This window comes from Cebus imitator, unplaced genomic scaffold, assembly GCF_001604975.1.
Source record: "Cebus imitator isolate Cc_AM_T3 unplaced genomic scaffold, Cebus_imitator-1.0 Scaffold157, whole genome shotgun sequence".
Classification (NCBI taxonomy): Eukaryota; Metazoa; Chordata; class Mammalia; order Primates; family Cebidae; genus Cebus; species Cebus imitator.
In genome coordinates, this window is record NW_016107472.1 from 1,029,328 (window position 1) to 1,046,232 (window position 16,905).

Genomic DNA, 16,905 nt, shown 5'->3' on the forward strand with positions numbered 1-16,905 from the left:
CACCGCAACCTCCGCCTCCTGGGTTCAGGCAATTCTCCTGCCTCAGCCTCCTGAGTAGCTGGGATTACAAGCACGCGCCACCAGGCCCATCTGATTTTTTGTATTTTTAGTAAAGACGGGGTTTCACCATGTTGACCAGGATGGTCTCGATCTCTTGACTTCGTGATCCACCCGCCTTGACCTCCCAAAGTGCTAGGATTACAGGCATGAGCCACCGCCCCTGGCCAGGTATGTTTTTCTTGATTCACACCACCACCTTCTATGGCAGAATTGCCCACAACCCACAACCTGGCATTCACTCAAGGTCGTTTATTTTCCTAGAGGCTGTACAGGTTCTCTCTTAAGCACAGTGTTTCTGAGATCTTTCTTTCTTTTATTTTTTTAAAGATCTTTCATGTCAATGAAGCAGCCATAACAAGCAGCTGTAGCAATTGTCCTACTCAAATGTAACAGATATTCTAATTAAAAAACTGCTGAGGAAAAGGCACACATTTTGAAAACCTCCATCAAAAATAAATAGTGAAAAAAATAAAACAAAACTTGCTGCACATGCTTGTTTAGAAGCCTCTGGGAAATTCTCAATAAATGAATGTCTATCTCATAGAAGCCTAGTTACATTCTTCAGTAATATTTTAAAGAGGCTTAGCCTAAGTGTCCTTTCACAAAATAAACATTTGTAAGAAGGAAAGTCATTTTTACTTTGGTGTGTTTTTCAGTTAAAACTCTGAGCCTTCACTTCTGTAATGCAGTGCATCTGTTTAGTGTTATGTCTGCTCTCTCTTTTGTGAAGGACTGTTTCTTTTTCGCTTTTTAAAATCAGTACAAGGGGGAACAAAAGACGAGTTGTGGTTCTTGCACTGTGTTTTCATACTGCTGGTAAAGACATACCCAAGACTGAGCAATTTACAAAACGAAGAGGTTTAATGGACTTACAGTTCCGTGTGGCTGGGGAGGCTTCACAATCATGGAAAAAAGTGAAAGGCACATCTCACATGGTAGCAGACAAGAGAAGAGAACTTGTGCAAGGAAACTCTTCTTTATAAAACCATCAGCTCTTATGAGACTTATTCATGATCACAAGAACAGCATGGAAAAGACTTTCCCTGATGATTCAATTACCTCCCATCAGGTTCCTCCCACAACATGTGAGAATTCTAGATAAGGTTTGGGTGGGGATACAGCCAAACTATATCATTCTGGCCTGGCCCCTCCCGAATCTCATGTCCTCACATTTCAAAACCAATCTTGCCTTCCTAATAGTCTCCTAAAGTCTTAACTCATTTCAGCATTAACTCACAAGTCCATAGTCCAAAGTCTCATCTGAGACAAAGCAAGTTCCTTCTGCCTATGAGTCTGTAAAATCAAAAGAAAGTTAGTTACTTCCTGGTTACAATGGGAGTACAGGTGTTGGGTAAATACAGCCATTCTAAGTGGGAGAAATTGGCCAAAATAAAGGGTCTACAGGCTGCATGCAAGTTCAGAATGCAGTGGGGCAGTCAAATCTTAAAGTTCCAAAATGATCTTTGACTCCACTTCTCACATCCAGGTCATGCTGATGCAAGAGGTAGGTTCTCATTGTCTTGGGTAGCTCCGCCCCTGTGGCTTTGCAAGGTACACCTGCCCTCCTGGCTGCCTTCATGGGCTAGCATTGAGTGTCTGTGGCTTTTTTAGGTGCATGGTTCAAGCAGTCAGTAGATCTACCATTCTGAGGTCTGGAGGATGGTGCCCCTCTTCTCACAACTCCACTCGGTGGTGCTCCAGTAGGGACTCTGGTGGGACTCCAACCCCACATTTCCCTTCTACACTGCCCTAGCAGAGGCTCTCCATAAGGGCCGCACCCCTGCAACAAACTTTTTCCTGGGGATCCCGGCATCTCTATACATCCTCTGAAATCTTGGCGGAGGTTCCCAAACCTCAATTCATGACTTCTGTGCATCCACAGGCTCAACACCATGTGGTAGCCGCCAAGGCTTGTGGCTTCCACCCTCTGAAACAACAGCCTAAGCTGTACCTTGGCCTCTTTTGGTCACAGCTGGAGTGGCTGGGACACAGCTCGCTAAGTCCCTAGACTGCACACAGCAGTGGGATCCTGGACCCGATCCACAAAACCATTTTTTTCTCCTCTATCTTCAGACCTGTGATGGGAGAGGCTGCCACAAAGGTCTCTGACATGCCTAGAGACATTTTTCCCATTGTCTTGGTGATTAATATTTGGCTCCTCATTACTTATGCAAATTTCTGCAGCTGGCTTGAATTTCTTCTCAGAAAAATGGGATTTGCTCTTCTATTGCATTGTCAAGCTGCAAATTGTCCAAACTTTTATGCAGTTTCCCTTTTAAAACTGAATGCCTTTAACAGCATTCAAGTCATTTCTTGAATGCTTTGCTTAGAAATTTCTTCTGCCAGATGCCCTAAATCATGTCTCTCAAGTTCAAAGTTCCACAGATCTCCAGGGCAGAGGCAAAATGCCACCAGCCTCTTTGCTAAAATTTAACAAGAGTCACATTTGCTCCAGTTCCCCATAAGTTCCTCGTCTCCATCTAAGACCACCTCAGCCTGGATTTCATTGTCCATGTCATTATCAGCATTTTGGTCAAAGCCATTAAACAAGTCTCCAGGGAGTTCCTAACTTCCCCACATTTTCCTGCTTTTTCTGAGCCCTCTAACTGGTTCAACCTCTGTCTGTTACCCAGTTCCAAAGTCGCCTCCCCATTATCGGGCGCCTTTCAGCCATGCCCCACTCTACTGATACCCATTTACCGTATTAGCATGCTTTCACACTGCTGAAAAAGACATACCAGAGACTAGGCAATTTACAAAAGAAAGAAGTTTAATTGCCTTACAGTTCCCTGTGGCTGAGAGGCCTCACAAAGGTGAAAGGCATGTCTCACCTGGAGGCAGACAAGAAAAGTGAGATTGTGCAAGGAAACTCCTCTTTCTAAAACCATCAAATCTTGTAAGACTTATTCACTATCATGAAAACAGCACAGAAAGACTTGCCCTTAGGATTGAATTACCTCCCAGAGTCCCTCCCACAAGATGTGGGAATTCAAGATGAGATTTGGGTGGAGACACAGACAAATCAAGATGGCTTGCTCTGTTCAAAATCCCACTCACCTGAAGTAACTCTGCACAGTCAACATATTTCTTGAACTCCTACTGCAGTCCAGACACTGTTATAGGTGCTGGATCTTCAGCAGCAAAGCAGAGAGATAAAGCATGGTGGCTGGAAAGGCTAACAGATTATCCTGACCTGTGATAGAGTCAGGATATGCTACTCTAAAATATGGTACTTCCACAGTTAAGATAGCAGCAGAAGCAGGAAAGTCACTCTCACCTTCCTTTCTGTCTTCCTTTGAAGCATGTTATGAAACATAGGAGGTATTTTCTGACCACAGCCTGAAGCAAAACAAAAATCCTCATGTGAACAGTTCTCTCCCTATACTTGGGGGAAAGGAACTGGAGACACAGGAAATAATCTGAACAAATAGACCATGTTAAGTTTCTCCTAGTTTATCACCGTTAGATTGATTATACTCCCTTTGTCCAATAATATTTCTCCCAACTGTCTATTCTTCATCAAACCTAGCACAAAAAACACATAGGTTTACTCATTTCTTTGGGTCTTTATTTCCTTACACAGGTTCCCATGCCATGTAAGACTTAAATTAAATAAATTTGTGTGCTTTTATTTTTCTTTTTTTGAGTCAGACTCTCACTTTGTTGACCAGGCTGAAGTTCAGTGGTATGATCTTGGCTCACTGCAACCTCCGCCTCCCAGCTTCAGGCAATTCTGCTGCCTCAGCCACCTGACTAGCTAGGATTACAAGTGTGTGACACCACTGCCACATAGTATTTTGTATTTTTAGTAGAGACGGGGTTTTGCCATGTTGGCTAGGCTGGTCTCAAACTCCCAACCTCAGGTTATCCACCTTCCTCAGCCTCCCAGAGTGCTGAGATTACAGGCATGAGCCTGTTCCTGACCTGTGTGCTTATATTAATCTGTCTTTTGGTAATGTCTTTTGTTATAGGAGCCTCAGCCATGAACGTAGCAGAGATGAGGAAAATATATTTCTCCTCCCCTACCCCTATATTGCATAGAAAACTGTAAAGATACCTTTAGTCATATGATAGTAGTTACAGGCAAGACACCCTAGAATCAAAATGGCTCATTGCTTTTTTTGTCTCCAATATCACAATGGTATATGAGAGAGAGCCTAGGAAACAGAAAAGAATGAGATTTTACTGGCATCATAATTTATGGGCATCAGGGCTTATTTCTTTCTCCTTGTGGATTTACACTAATACATTTTTAAATGCAGTTTAACTGTGGACTTCGAGATGGGACTGGGTTGCTGTGAAAAGATGATTAGGGTCAGTGGAGAAGGGCAGAGTCCCAGATTTGGAGGAGTATGGGATTTTGGCCAAAGACCACAGGCTTTGGGATCAGACAGACTCTATTTGTATCCAGGATTTCTGACTTCCTAGGTGGATGACCACATTTCTTAAACATGCTGAATCTTGGTTTCCTCATCTGCAAAACAGGTATTATAATACTTAATACAATTATAAATATCAAATGAGATTTATACAAATAGGTCTAGTACTTAAGTGCTCAATAAATATATATATATATATTTTGAGACGGAGTCTTGCTTTGTCACCCAGACTAGAGTGCAGTGGCATGATCTCAACTCACTGCAACCTCTGCGTCCTGAATTCAAGTGATTCTCGTGGCTCAGCCTCCCAAGTAGCTGGGATTACAGGTGTGCGGGACCATGCCCAGCTAATTTTTGTATTTTTAGTAGAGAAAAGGTTTCACCATGCTGATCAAGCTGGTCTCAAACTTCTGACCTCATGTAATCTGCCACCTCAACCTCCCAAAGTGCTGAGCTTATAGGCATAAGCCATTGTGCCCAGCCTAGTTATTTTTTTGGTTATTAACTAGCTGAGTGATTGTGTGTGCATGTGTATATGTGTGTGCACGTGCACACATGTGTCAACTTTCAAATTCTCTGGGCATTAAGAGGTAGGCTAGATAATATACTGTCTAATTTTCTTCCAGCATTATTATTCTGTGACTATGGCAGTGTAGCCTATTATTTACAGAAAGGAGTCATCTGTTACATAAACCAAGTGGCTTAGGGGTGCAACCTCATAATTGATTTGTACCTTGAAAACCCAGGTAAATTTATGCATTTAGGTTGAGTAAAAATTACAGGAAGTACAGTATATACTGTTAAGCAATATTTTTTGTTTTGGTTATGATAAAATTCTGTGCTAGAATTACTCTGCTGTGATTGTTCCTTCTATCTAAAATGTATGTAAACTGGACAAAATTTAGTCTTCTCAATTGGGATATGGAAACACATACTATGTTTCTCATTGTTAAACTGAAGCCACATGATTTAGAATACAGAAAAGATAAGTGTAAGTAACACCATGGATTGGCCTACTTAAAAATTTTAAGTGGTTATAAATAATGGATGGATATATTGTAGTTAAGCTTAAGCCAAGAGGGTGCTCGCTCATTAGTTTAAGGCATCAGCACTCTAACAATATTTATGGAATAACAAAGTTCCTCTCACCCTCTTGCTTTATAATATAATCCATGGAAAATCAAGTGGTTCTTTTAAGAGAGATTAAGCATTTATTAAATACTGTAGAGTTATGTGCATAACTATTTTGAAGCAAACATGGGGTTTAAAATGATAGGAAATACATTGATGTGTCATTCCAGGGGCAATCCTGAAGCAAGGATTCAGAGAAGCATGAGTAGAGAGTGGTAGAAGGAAAGGGGGTAATTTATTTCTTCTTCTTTCTCCTGGCTGGTTATGCCTGATTAAGAGGAGCGGGATATGCTCACAGTAATGAGTAAGAAGGAAGATGTGACAATTCGCATTAGAGCAGTGGTCCTCAACTTTTGCTGCATTCAGCGATTGAGAGAGGAAAGGATGCTACAGAGATGTTCTGAATTTGGCTTGTGCCAGTTCCTGAGAGCATATTGTTAAATTTTCAGGAATCTTGTGAGTCAGTTATTAAACAGTCATTCTTAAAAAATACGATGGGTACAGCAGTTCATGCCTATAATCCCAGCACTTTGGGAGGCTGAGGCAGGAGTGTTGCTTTGATCACAGGAGTTTGAGACCAGCCCGGGCAACATAATGAGACCCTATCTCTACAAAAACAAAAATAAAATAAATAAAAATAAAAAATAAAATAAATTAATATTAATATACACCAATATAAATGATATTAAAACAAAGGCAATACATACTCAAAGGTCATCACTTCTTAATTTTTTCTACATTTTACTTTGTGCAATTATTTACATCTGCTATAAGTTGTAGAAATACTGCAAAGTAGTGTGTTATTGCTCATCTCCTTCCAACTCTTCATTCAATGGCCTTAAATTGGCAGCTTGAAATTGGCCATGGTAGTGTGAAAGCCGTAAAAATTGGCAAATGCTACAAGTTAGGACTTTCTGTTCCTTTTTTTCTGTAGAGCTAGTTGTTAAACATTTACCAGCACACCACTGAATATGAATGAGAGTGGAGTTTTTAATTTGACTGAACTGAGTTTAGAAGAAAATTCTTATTAGAAATTCAAATATACACAAAATAGAAATAACTTTATTAAGAACACCCGTGTACTCTTTCCTCAGCTTCAGCAATCATTAACGTTTTGTCAGTCTTGCTCTGTTGCTCCCACTGTTTTTCTGATGTATTATAAACTGAACTTCAAATATTTTGCAGTTTTTAATCTGAAAATAAGCACACATCTCTAATGCTTTGGCATGTAAAAAAGATATAACAACAATTTCATTAATATACCAAATATCAACATTACTTTGATGATATTCTTTCATACTAGTCCATATTCAAATGCCCTGATTGATTGTTTCAAAGTATCTTCTTAGAGTTGATTTGTTTGAATCAGGAGCCAAACATGTGAACTGGTCTTTTTAATAACTGAAGGAGGCTAGAAAGTCATAAGATCTGTCTGTGATGTCATTAAAGAACAGGAAAGGCGTATTTGACAGAATCTAGTTCAAAGTAAGGATTAGAGAAAAATAAAACTGTTTCATGTTTATGGCCTACTGAGATCAGACTCTTCAATAAGCTGGCTATACAAAGAAGAGCACAGTATGTCTGTGCCCTAAAAATGTTCACAGTCTAGGGCAGTAGGGGCACTTAACTTTTTGGGGGTCATTGACCCCGTTAAGTGCTGATGAAAACTGTCTGCATATGCACACCCAAACTTGCCAATAGAATTTTGCATGCAATTTGAGTTTTGAAACCCATACAACTCACCCTAAAGCCAGTGCAACCAGAGTTAAGACTGGGGATTTAGAGGAAAGGAAGTTGTGTAAATCAGTAATTACCATCCAAAGCAATATTTTTAGAGCCAAACATACACCAAGTGCTATTGGAACACAGAGCAAGACAGTGGCTAATTTTGCCCAGTAACAGGAAAAATGACATTGCAAATGGTGTTTGCGTTTTGCTTAAGAGATTGTCAGTAAGCAGTGGTGACTAGGGCTGGCATGCCAAAGTTGGGTGTGAGAAGAAATGGTGGTAGGAAGTCAAGAGCCACACAGAGCCACATGAAGAAATTTGATTTTAATTTGTTCCAATTTTTGTAGGGCTTTCAACTGGGGAATAATATGAGCAGATTTTCATATGGGAAAGTTCAATGAAGCAAAAGTAAATAGCAGGGAATTTCAGGTAGAGAGACTGGACAGAATGAAGCCTGGCAACAGTTATTATAATAATCAAAGTGAAGGATGGTGGGGCCTGGACTATGGCATAATCAATGAGGTCAGAGAAGAGGTAAGGATTTTAGGAGGTAAAATGGTATGGTGCATTCATGCAGATAGTAAAGGAAAGAGGGAAATTGATGAGAGTAAAATTTCCTAGCTTTTAAGGCCTGGTAGAGAAGCAATGCCATTTACTAAAAATAAACAATATAGGACACATGGCAGTGGTCAAGGAGGGAAGGGGGACAGACAAAGGCTGTGGGTTTGGGTTCTGTTGAGTTTGAGGCATCTGTGAAACATACAGGAAAGAATTCCCAGAAGGAGCTAGAAAGCAGAGTCCCTCTAGGAATTGATTCAATACTTTAGATGCAGGCCAAGTCTAGTTTGGTGTCATTTGGGGTTTAAAGTCCTTTATGGTCAGAGATAGATCACAATTAAATTCAGAACACAGTGAACCTTTAGGAATTCTCCATAGGCAAAATTTTATCCTCTAAAACTTTACTCAAAAAACACCTAGATTCAAAAATTTCTCTCTCTGTCTCTCTCTGGTCTGATCTCATATCTGACCTGCAGATCTTTCCAAATACAAATCTGATCACAGCTCTCTCCTGCTTAAAAACTTGTAATAGCTTCTCATTGCCCCAGGACAAAGCTCAAACTTTCTTTATCCTCTTCCACTTATCATTACTATTGTTTTTCAATGTGGATGTTAATTCGTCCTAGGACTGTTCCTAACCCCTCAGGGCCAGGTCTCAGTGAAGTAGAAAGTATTGTAATCAACTTCTTACTTATTTACATTCCCTTCTACTAAGCACCTTATTTCTAGGTGCTAAACACCTCATCATTTACTGATTTAGAAGATGGTGCTGTGGAGTGGAATTGAAGGCCTACTGTGTGCCAGGCAGTTTGACAGGGGTTGAAGCTACAATGGTGAGAGAATTGAAATACAGATAAGCTCCAAATTACCTTGCTACAATTATATATGTTGTCTTATAAAGATTACATTGCTAAACATAGTTTTTAGGCCTATGAAACTCATGCTCCTGACAGTTTCTCTTGGGCTGACTGTACTATTCTTTGTGACTAAAATTGCCTATGTTTGCTCCCAACAAGACTACATTTTTAATTTGTCAGCAATATGATTTTCTTATCAGAGAATGAGAAATGGGGCTCTAAATCAAGCATCTAAGATGCAGGTGAGAAAGAAAGCATAGAAACTGGGTGAGGAAAAAAAAACAATATATAATTTTTATATTGGAAAGGCTGGGCATGAAATGAGCAAAAGAACAGGCCAATCAAGTCATGTGAAATTCTGTGCTGTGCTGTGTAAACACATCATGAGAAAAGTGCTAGTCATACTGTGAAAATGTGTATGTCCAAAACTATGCTCCATCTTCAAGAGACTAGAGGTTTGCATTTCTTGGAAGCATCGATCAGTGTAAGTACAAGTCGATCAAGGCTTTTGCATTTGGATTTAAATGTTAATCACAATTTATTAAAAATTTAAGGCAAGAGTGAGAATGAAAAAAGTGTGTGAGTCTGTGCTTATGACAAAGAAGTCAAGTTGAGATCCATTCTGAAATGACTTGAGAATTGCATAATGTGTGAAATGTCAGAGAGCCATCTGGACAACAGACACTGGTGGTGGCACTGATGAGCTGGGGTTAGGGGTGCAACTAATGAACATTTGTTGACAAATCTCTGCTTTCCAAGATAAGAAACAAAGTATCTTTCCATGATGTCTGGCCATATAACAGTGCATCCAAACATTCCATTAATCATTCCACAGATAGATATAGTAATAATTATTATCATTTTCTATGTTTTAGTAATGCCGTTTAAAAAGATATACTTATTTGATTGTGGTAACAAATATATAAGATAAAATTTATCATTTTAACCATTTTTATGTGTGCAGATGTGACATTAAGTACATTTACATTGTTCTGCTGCCATCACCGCTATCCCTCTTCAGAATTCTTACATCTTCCTGAACTGAAACTTCTCATACCACTACACAGTGACTTCCTCATTGCCCCCTCCCTCAAGCCCCTGGAAACCACCATTTAACTAGGCATCTCATGTAAACAGAGTTATACAAAATTTGTCCTTTGGTGAGTAGCTTATTTCATTTAGCATAATTTCTTCAAGTTGTATTCATATTGTCGCATGTATCAAAACTTCCTTTCTTTTTAAGGCTGAATACTGTTCCACTGTATGTATTTGCTACATTTTATTTATCTATTTATTCATCAATAGACATTTGGGTTGCTTCTACCTTTTGGCCGTTGTGAATAATACTGCTAAGAACATGGTGTACAAATATTTGCTCAAGTCTCTACCCTCACTTCTTTTGGGTATATATCCAGTAGTGAAATTTCTGGATCACATGATAATACTGTGTTTAATATTTTAAGGAACTGCATGCTGTTTTTCGTGGGGGCTGCTCTATTTTACATTCCTATCAGCAATGCGCAAGGGTTCCAAAGAAGATACCTTAAAAACTGAAAGTTAATAGTAAAAACACTGCAAAATATTAAGAAGGAGAGCTAGGCTACGGATAGCTGAGTGGAAGAAAGTTAACCAGTTTCATTCTCACTTTTTAACACCAGAAGAGCTTTTCAAGTGATATGAGTTTCAGATATGTCCTTCTATGGATCCCCTATGTTTAGTGGAAGGTATGGGTGTGGTATGGAAGGTGGGCTCTGAGGGGATCAGGCAGTGCCTGGGGCTTATAGCTTGCAGCCTGGGGCAGCCTCCCTCATTTACCTAAGTATGCCTTAAAAATACTTTCATTTACTATATGGCTAATATGTGAAAAATGCTAGGAAACACTGCTCCAAACTACAGGAGTAAAGTTAGGATTAAAATCAGAAACAGATGCAAAAGCATAAAATATTTATTCAACAGTAAAATGTATTGAACACTTGTGCCGTTCTAGGATCTAGGTTAGACCGGAAATAGCTGGGAGATACTGTGGGGTAAATAAGAGAAAGAATTATACTTTCAAAAAACTTGGTTTCTTGAAGATGAAGGACAAGCTAATAAGCAGTTACAGTATAGCATGGAAAGTAACCCATTGTGGGAAGGGGAACCAGAAAGTGTTGTATATAGCCACCAGTCCTCACCCATTCTGATCTTGAGATTGAAAAAGAGAGCTCTCTGAACTCTTCTCATTTTCCCTGTTATGAGAAGCCAAATGAAATACCTGTTTTTCATTTTGTGGGATGTGGATGCTCAGGGTACCTTAGGCATGTCAGGAAAAAAATAAGCTGCCTGGACTGAGTGGAGCTGCTTATTAAAATTTTTAGTAGTGTTTGATGGACAAAGTCCATCAAACTTATAAAAAGCAATTGCATTATAATTGAGAAAAGAATTATGAAGACTCAAGGAAGTCATCCCTGAGGACTTCTTATATCTGAACTCCAGGCTGAGTTGGGTTCTGGTTCTCTCTGCTCTCAGCACCCTAGGTTTATTTCTTATGGAAGCACTTATCACCCAGTACTGTCATTGTCTGGTTACTTATTGGTTAATCTGTTTTGTGCTGTTATAACAGAATATCTGAGATTGAGTAATTTATATAGAACAGAAAATTATTTTCTCACAGGCCTAGAGACTGATAAGTTCAAGATCAAGGCACCAACATTTTAAAGGCCTTCCTGCTGCATCCTCACATTGCCGAAAGTGAAAGGGCAAGAAAGCAACTTGGCTGAACACTTTCTGAAGTCTCTTTTATAAGAGCTTTAATCTATTCATGATGGAGAAGCCCTCTTCACCTAAACACCTCCCAAAAGGCCAACTTCCCAACACTGTTGCGTTGGAGATTAAACTTCCAACACATGAATTTTGGAGGGTTGTTCTGACCACAGTACGTACCTAAATCTCCCACTTCACTCTACATGTCGTGGAGGCAGATATTCTACTCAGAAATGTTTGTGGGAATAAGTAAGTGGAGCAGTAAGATAACTGTAAAACAACTGGGACCATTTATATGAAGCAGCCAAGATACCCGTAATAACTTGGAAAAACCTACTCTGGAAAAGTAGACATTGTCTCCATTGTTGGGGCTTCTGACAGCTTTGGCATGGTGGCGTAGTACTACCATAATTCTTTTACTCTAACACTTTCCGAAATACATACCCTTTTAGGTTTTTTCCCTAAATTCTCCCTCTTTCTTTTTTCCCAATCAGTAGAAGCTTAAATGTCTATGTGCTGCAACTGAGTTCATTGTGTTACTGTATTTTTTGTTAAATGTGTGTAATTTGAAAACAAGGCCTAGAAATACTGCCATAGTTTATCTGGAGACATCTTAGAAGATTATTATTATCATTAGCATAATTACCTACTTTCCAATGTGCTTCTTCATATTATACATATTTTTGACTTGAGATAGATGGATGACAGAAGGGTCTCGTTTAAGCTTTTCTGTTTTTAACTAGAAGCAAGATTATTTCTAAAAAGTCAGTAAAGAATATTCCAAAGGAATTGAGGAAAAAGGGGATGAGGACTTCAGCAAAACATACTTTGGTAACAAACATTTTGATATGAAATTTTGTAAAAGTACACACATCCTGATGGGAAGAGAATGAGTAATTTCTTTTTAACTCAGAGCAAGTGTTCTAATCTGGCTGAAATTCTGGGAAGTGCTGGAAATCCCCAAAGCAAACTGCCAGATGCCATTTCTGGATCCTGGATACGTGGGCTTGGTTGCTAAGAAGATGATGCCTCCTCCCCTTCACCACACGCAGCTGACGCCTGAACGACAGGGAGTTGATGTACACAGAACAGGGATCTAACAATGTCAACTGTGCTGACATCATCCTAGCTGTGCAGGGCTGATGGGAATTCAGAATATCAAACATCACATCAAGGGCAGTGAGCAGGTGTGACTCATTTCCCTGGAGAACCGGGAGAGAGGAAGGGAGAGGGCAGGATTATCTCACACTGACACACACACAAGCCTTTAGACTGAACTATTTGACTGGCTTATTTAAAAGCAGCAAAACATTGTTCTGTCTCTCTCTTCATTTTTCTACCGGAAACACTTTATATTCTAGTCCTTTGTGTCTCAGCATAGAATTGAGCCTTTCAACATCATAGTTTTTAAAAATACACATTATTTAGGATCATTACTTTTTATGTTACATAAACCAACTATGAGAACAATTCAAACAAAGAAATGTTATGTTCTTTTTTTTTTTCTCTTCAGGTATCATCTACTGAACTGTTCAGACGCAAATGAATTGAAAAGGAGATGAACAAGAGAGCACGATATAGGTCTGATGACATTGCTTTGGTATTACCAAATAAATATAGCGTTTCTGTATTCTAGCAGAGTGTATTACTTGGTATGAGAGAAGGGGTGCATGATAAATGCTCAATAATTGCCCCTTGGGTGAATAATACAAGAAGCCTGTAAGTTTGTAAGCATGAATGTTAATACATAGATACTCACATATTTTATGGAGTTGATTATTTATCAGTTGACTTTAAGGGATAATGAGTAATAAGACTGGATACAATAACAATTGTAGTGTTAATGAAGTTACTGGTTTCACGAATCTCTTATCCATTGTAACATCTTATTAGAATGATTAGGCTAGGGCAATTAAATCAGAAAGGAGTGTACATCAAAACAGAAAAAAAGAAAAAACTCATCTGCTTCCAAAGGCTTAGTGTTTAATAGCAATGAAAGAGGATTGGTGACCTGACATGGTTGTATTCTCTCCAAAATGATCCCAATGTGTCTTGCCACTCTGAGAAGTACTAATTTATCTCTGTCCTGTGTCAGCCATAACACAAGGAACAAAAGGACAAAAATTGTTGTTATTCTGTACTCAATACTAAAAAGTACCACTTTTACTTCAATTTACTCTGCATGTTTAGTAAAATGGCATATGTATGACAGGTTGTGGAGCATATTGGAATCTGTGTGTATTGGCTGTTATTAGTATAGCTTGAACAGCACAGAAACAGAAAGGTGTGTTTCAGATCAATCTATGGGTTACTACTCGTACAATACAGATAGTGTTGGAGGCAGTAGGAGAGAAGAAGAGGAAAAGAAAGGGGTGGCTTCTATAGAATTATATGTGGAATGACATAAAGAATTCCAAGTTCTTGTTGTGAGATAACAAGTAAGTTGATAAGAGAGATGAAAATATGCTAGCATGTTCCTAGAAGGCTTCCTAAATTTTGAAGGCAGATGTTGAGATACGTAGAAAAAATTTTCGTTTCATTTTCTCTGCTTTGAAAGTTAGTTGGTAAGGAATTATTCTGTCTCTCTCTCTCCAATTCCTAATACAGAGATTGAAATTCACACAATGTTTAATGATAATGTTTGATTGATGATAATGGCAATGATGATGATGATGTTGATGAAAGTGAACTAATCTGTAAACCCTAGAGTAGTGACTCTCAAACAGGCTCTTAGGATCCTCTAGAATATTACAGGGGAATATGTATATGTACCTAAAGAGTTGCCATCGTAATAGTCCTTGGATCATGACTGATATAAAAGTTCCCTCATGTTTTCTTCTTCCACTTCCAAAAGGATTTGCTCAAAAGTTGTTATGGGTCTTTTTTGAGATGACTTATTTAACATGATGTGCTGCTATAGGACTTTCTAGGAAGGAAAGTGTGGTTAACACTGTTTTATTAACCCATAGAGAGAAAATGTCATCCCATATCACCAAAGGACAGAACAAGACTGCAGCTATCTCCCTTTGGGGGTCAACCTTACTACTCAACCTGAGATGCAAAGGAACAATTCAGAAGCCATATGGGGACAATTTTCATAAGTGCTTGGTAAATTCCTCTTTTCATATTTTGTTTGGGGAATGCATCACTGGGAGTCTTGCCTATGTTTCTTTTAATGGAAGTCATAGCTATTTTTCTTCGGATAATCACATCTAGTGAGGAAAACTCCTGGATAGTTCTGCTACCATAGAATAGATACTAAGTTAGATCAGATCTAAAAGAAGAATATGGGGTTCTTAAAAACTTCTTGAGTTTGACATGCAGAATAGAGCTAAAAATAATTAAATGCAGTGTTGACTATGTCTTTGTTGACCACAGAGGGTTATAAAGCTATTATTAGTCTCCATCTAGAGGCTTTATTACAGAATTATATAATCAAGAATTATTACTACAGCTGAATTTACTTATTTATCTTGGAAAACTACAACCTATCAAATTTTGGGAATATATATATAAAGATAAATGAAAGGTGAACTAGGTATGATACAGAATAAAACTGCTGTCACTACTAAAGCTTAAAATGCAGTGGTTTAAACAAAACAGAGTTTATTTCTCTCTCATGTAACAGTCCAGAGTGGTAGGGGGGCTCTGCCAGCCTCAACCTGGATTCTTATCTCTGAGTCCAAGAGAGCAGTTTCATTTATCTCCATCTTTTAGACAGCAAATGGGAAGGTGAAAAGAAATCAGGGCATTGCATATTTAATTGTTTTAAAAGTCCTGAAAGTGGCACATATTACTTTCTTTCACATTACACTTGTCAGTAACATGAATACATTCAGCTGGAATCAAGTCTTAAGAAGGTCTTTTATTAGATAGCCAGGGGTCAAGCATGTTGGCTTACATCTATAACCCCAGAGCTTTGGGAGGCTGAAGCAAGAGGATCACTCAAGTCCAGGATTTCAAGGGTGCCATGAGCTATGAATATAACATGGCACTCCAGCCTGGGTGAGAGAGTGAGATCCTATTCCTAAAAAAATAAAAATAAAAATTAGGTAGCTGCATACTCACGTTAAACCACTACTATGGAAGAAAGGGAAAGGGAGAGCAGGTATTGGGACAACTAAGTTGGCCACAAGGCCTTGCTGCAAAGCCCCTAGGAGATCTGGGCTGGGAAGTTGCCAAGAAATAGCAAAGGACTCTACTATATAGTGCCCTGCAAGTCACCTTTGTAGTCCAGAAGAATCACTGTAACCTAAAGAAGGGTAATAGGTTTATAGTTGTATCAGTATTCAGAGGAGGAGCACCTGTATGGGGAAGTGAGAATATGTAGTGCCAGGATCAGTTGTTTCTCCTGGTGACATCAAAGAGAATGATTGTAAAGCTCCCTTAGAAGGCTTAGCAGGGACATGCATATCCTCAAGAGAGGCTAAGAAGGCCCAAGCTTTGGCCAGGATATAATGACCGGGTTAGCCAACAGACTTGGAAGCCAAGTAATAAGGAAAAAGGAGACTTTGACTGTTATTGTGGGTGGGTAATGGAAAGAAATGTGCAGTGTAACAGAGAAAAGTCTTGCAAACATTGATCTCCACCCTTAGAATCTGAAGAACTCATAATGCTAGGAGCTGATTTTTGGAGTCTTCCAGAAAGCAAGAGAGTAAAAGAAGCCATAATATCCAAGTTTTTGGGACCAGGATGAAGAACTACCAGACTGGGCTGAAGAAAAGTTGTACTTGGAGACCATACCAAATTGCCCTAAGGGAGAAAGGGAATGTTGGTTCTCTAATTATGAACTCAAGGAAAAGTTGGAGTTGACTTTCATAGAAATTCTGTTTGGTGGCAGGGATGATAACTTCCCTCCAGCAACTTTTAGACTGGAGTTATAAAAACATTGGAACTTCAATGATGGAAATTCGGGGATATAATCTGCATTTAAGATTAACTAGTGGAGTCAGACTGGCTCTTACTAAGAAGTTAAAAATAACAGACGTTGGTGAGGTTATGGAGAAAACGGGACTCTTATACCCTGCTGGTGGGAGTGTAAATAAGTTCAGCCACTATGGAAAGCAGTTTGGAGATTTCTCAAAGAACTAAGAATAGAATTACTATTCAACCCCATTATCCCATTACTGGGTATACCCAATGAAAAAGAAATCATTCTACCAAAAAGACATCTGCACTTGTATGTTTATTGCAGCACTTTTTACAATAGCAGAGACATTAAATCAACCTAGGTGCCCATCAAGAGTGGAATGGGAAAAGAAAATGTGTGATAGATCTATACCAAGGAATATTATGCAGCCATGAAAAATAATGAAATTGGGTTCTTTGCAGCAACATGTGTGCAATTGGAGGTTGTTATCCTAAGTGAATTAATGCAGAAACAGAATGCCAAATACTGCATATTCTAATGTATAAGTGGGAGCTAAATAGTAGGTACACGTGGGAATATA

General features: G+C 38.9%; 1 long non-coding RNA gene across 6 annotated transcripts in view; it reads left to right on the forward strand.

Annotated features, from left to right (window-relative positions):
• Nucleotides 1-16,905, forward strand: part of LOC108314593 — a 180,369-nt gene that overhangs the window by 67,137 nt on the left and 96,327 nt on the right. For all 6 annotated transcript variants that reach the window (XR_001829557.2, XR_005202623.1, XR_001829556.2 and 3 more), the window contains 2 exons: nucleotides 12,969-13,036; nucleotides 14,425-14,563. This is a non-coding gene — a long non-coding RNA (uncharacterized LOC108314593). The remainder of the gene's footprint in view (nucleotides 1-12,968; nucleotides 13,037-14,424; nucleotides 14,564-16,905) is intronic.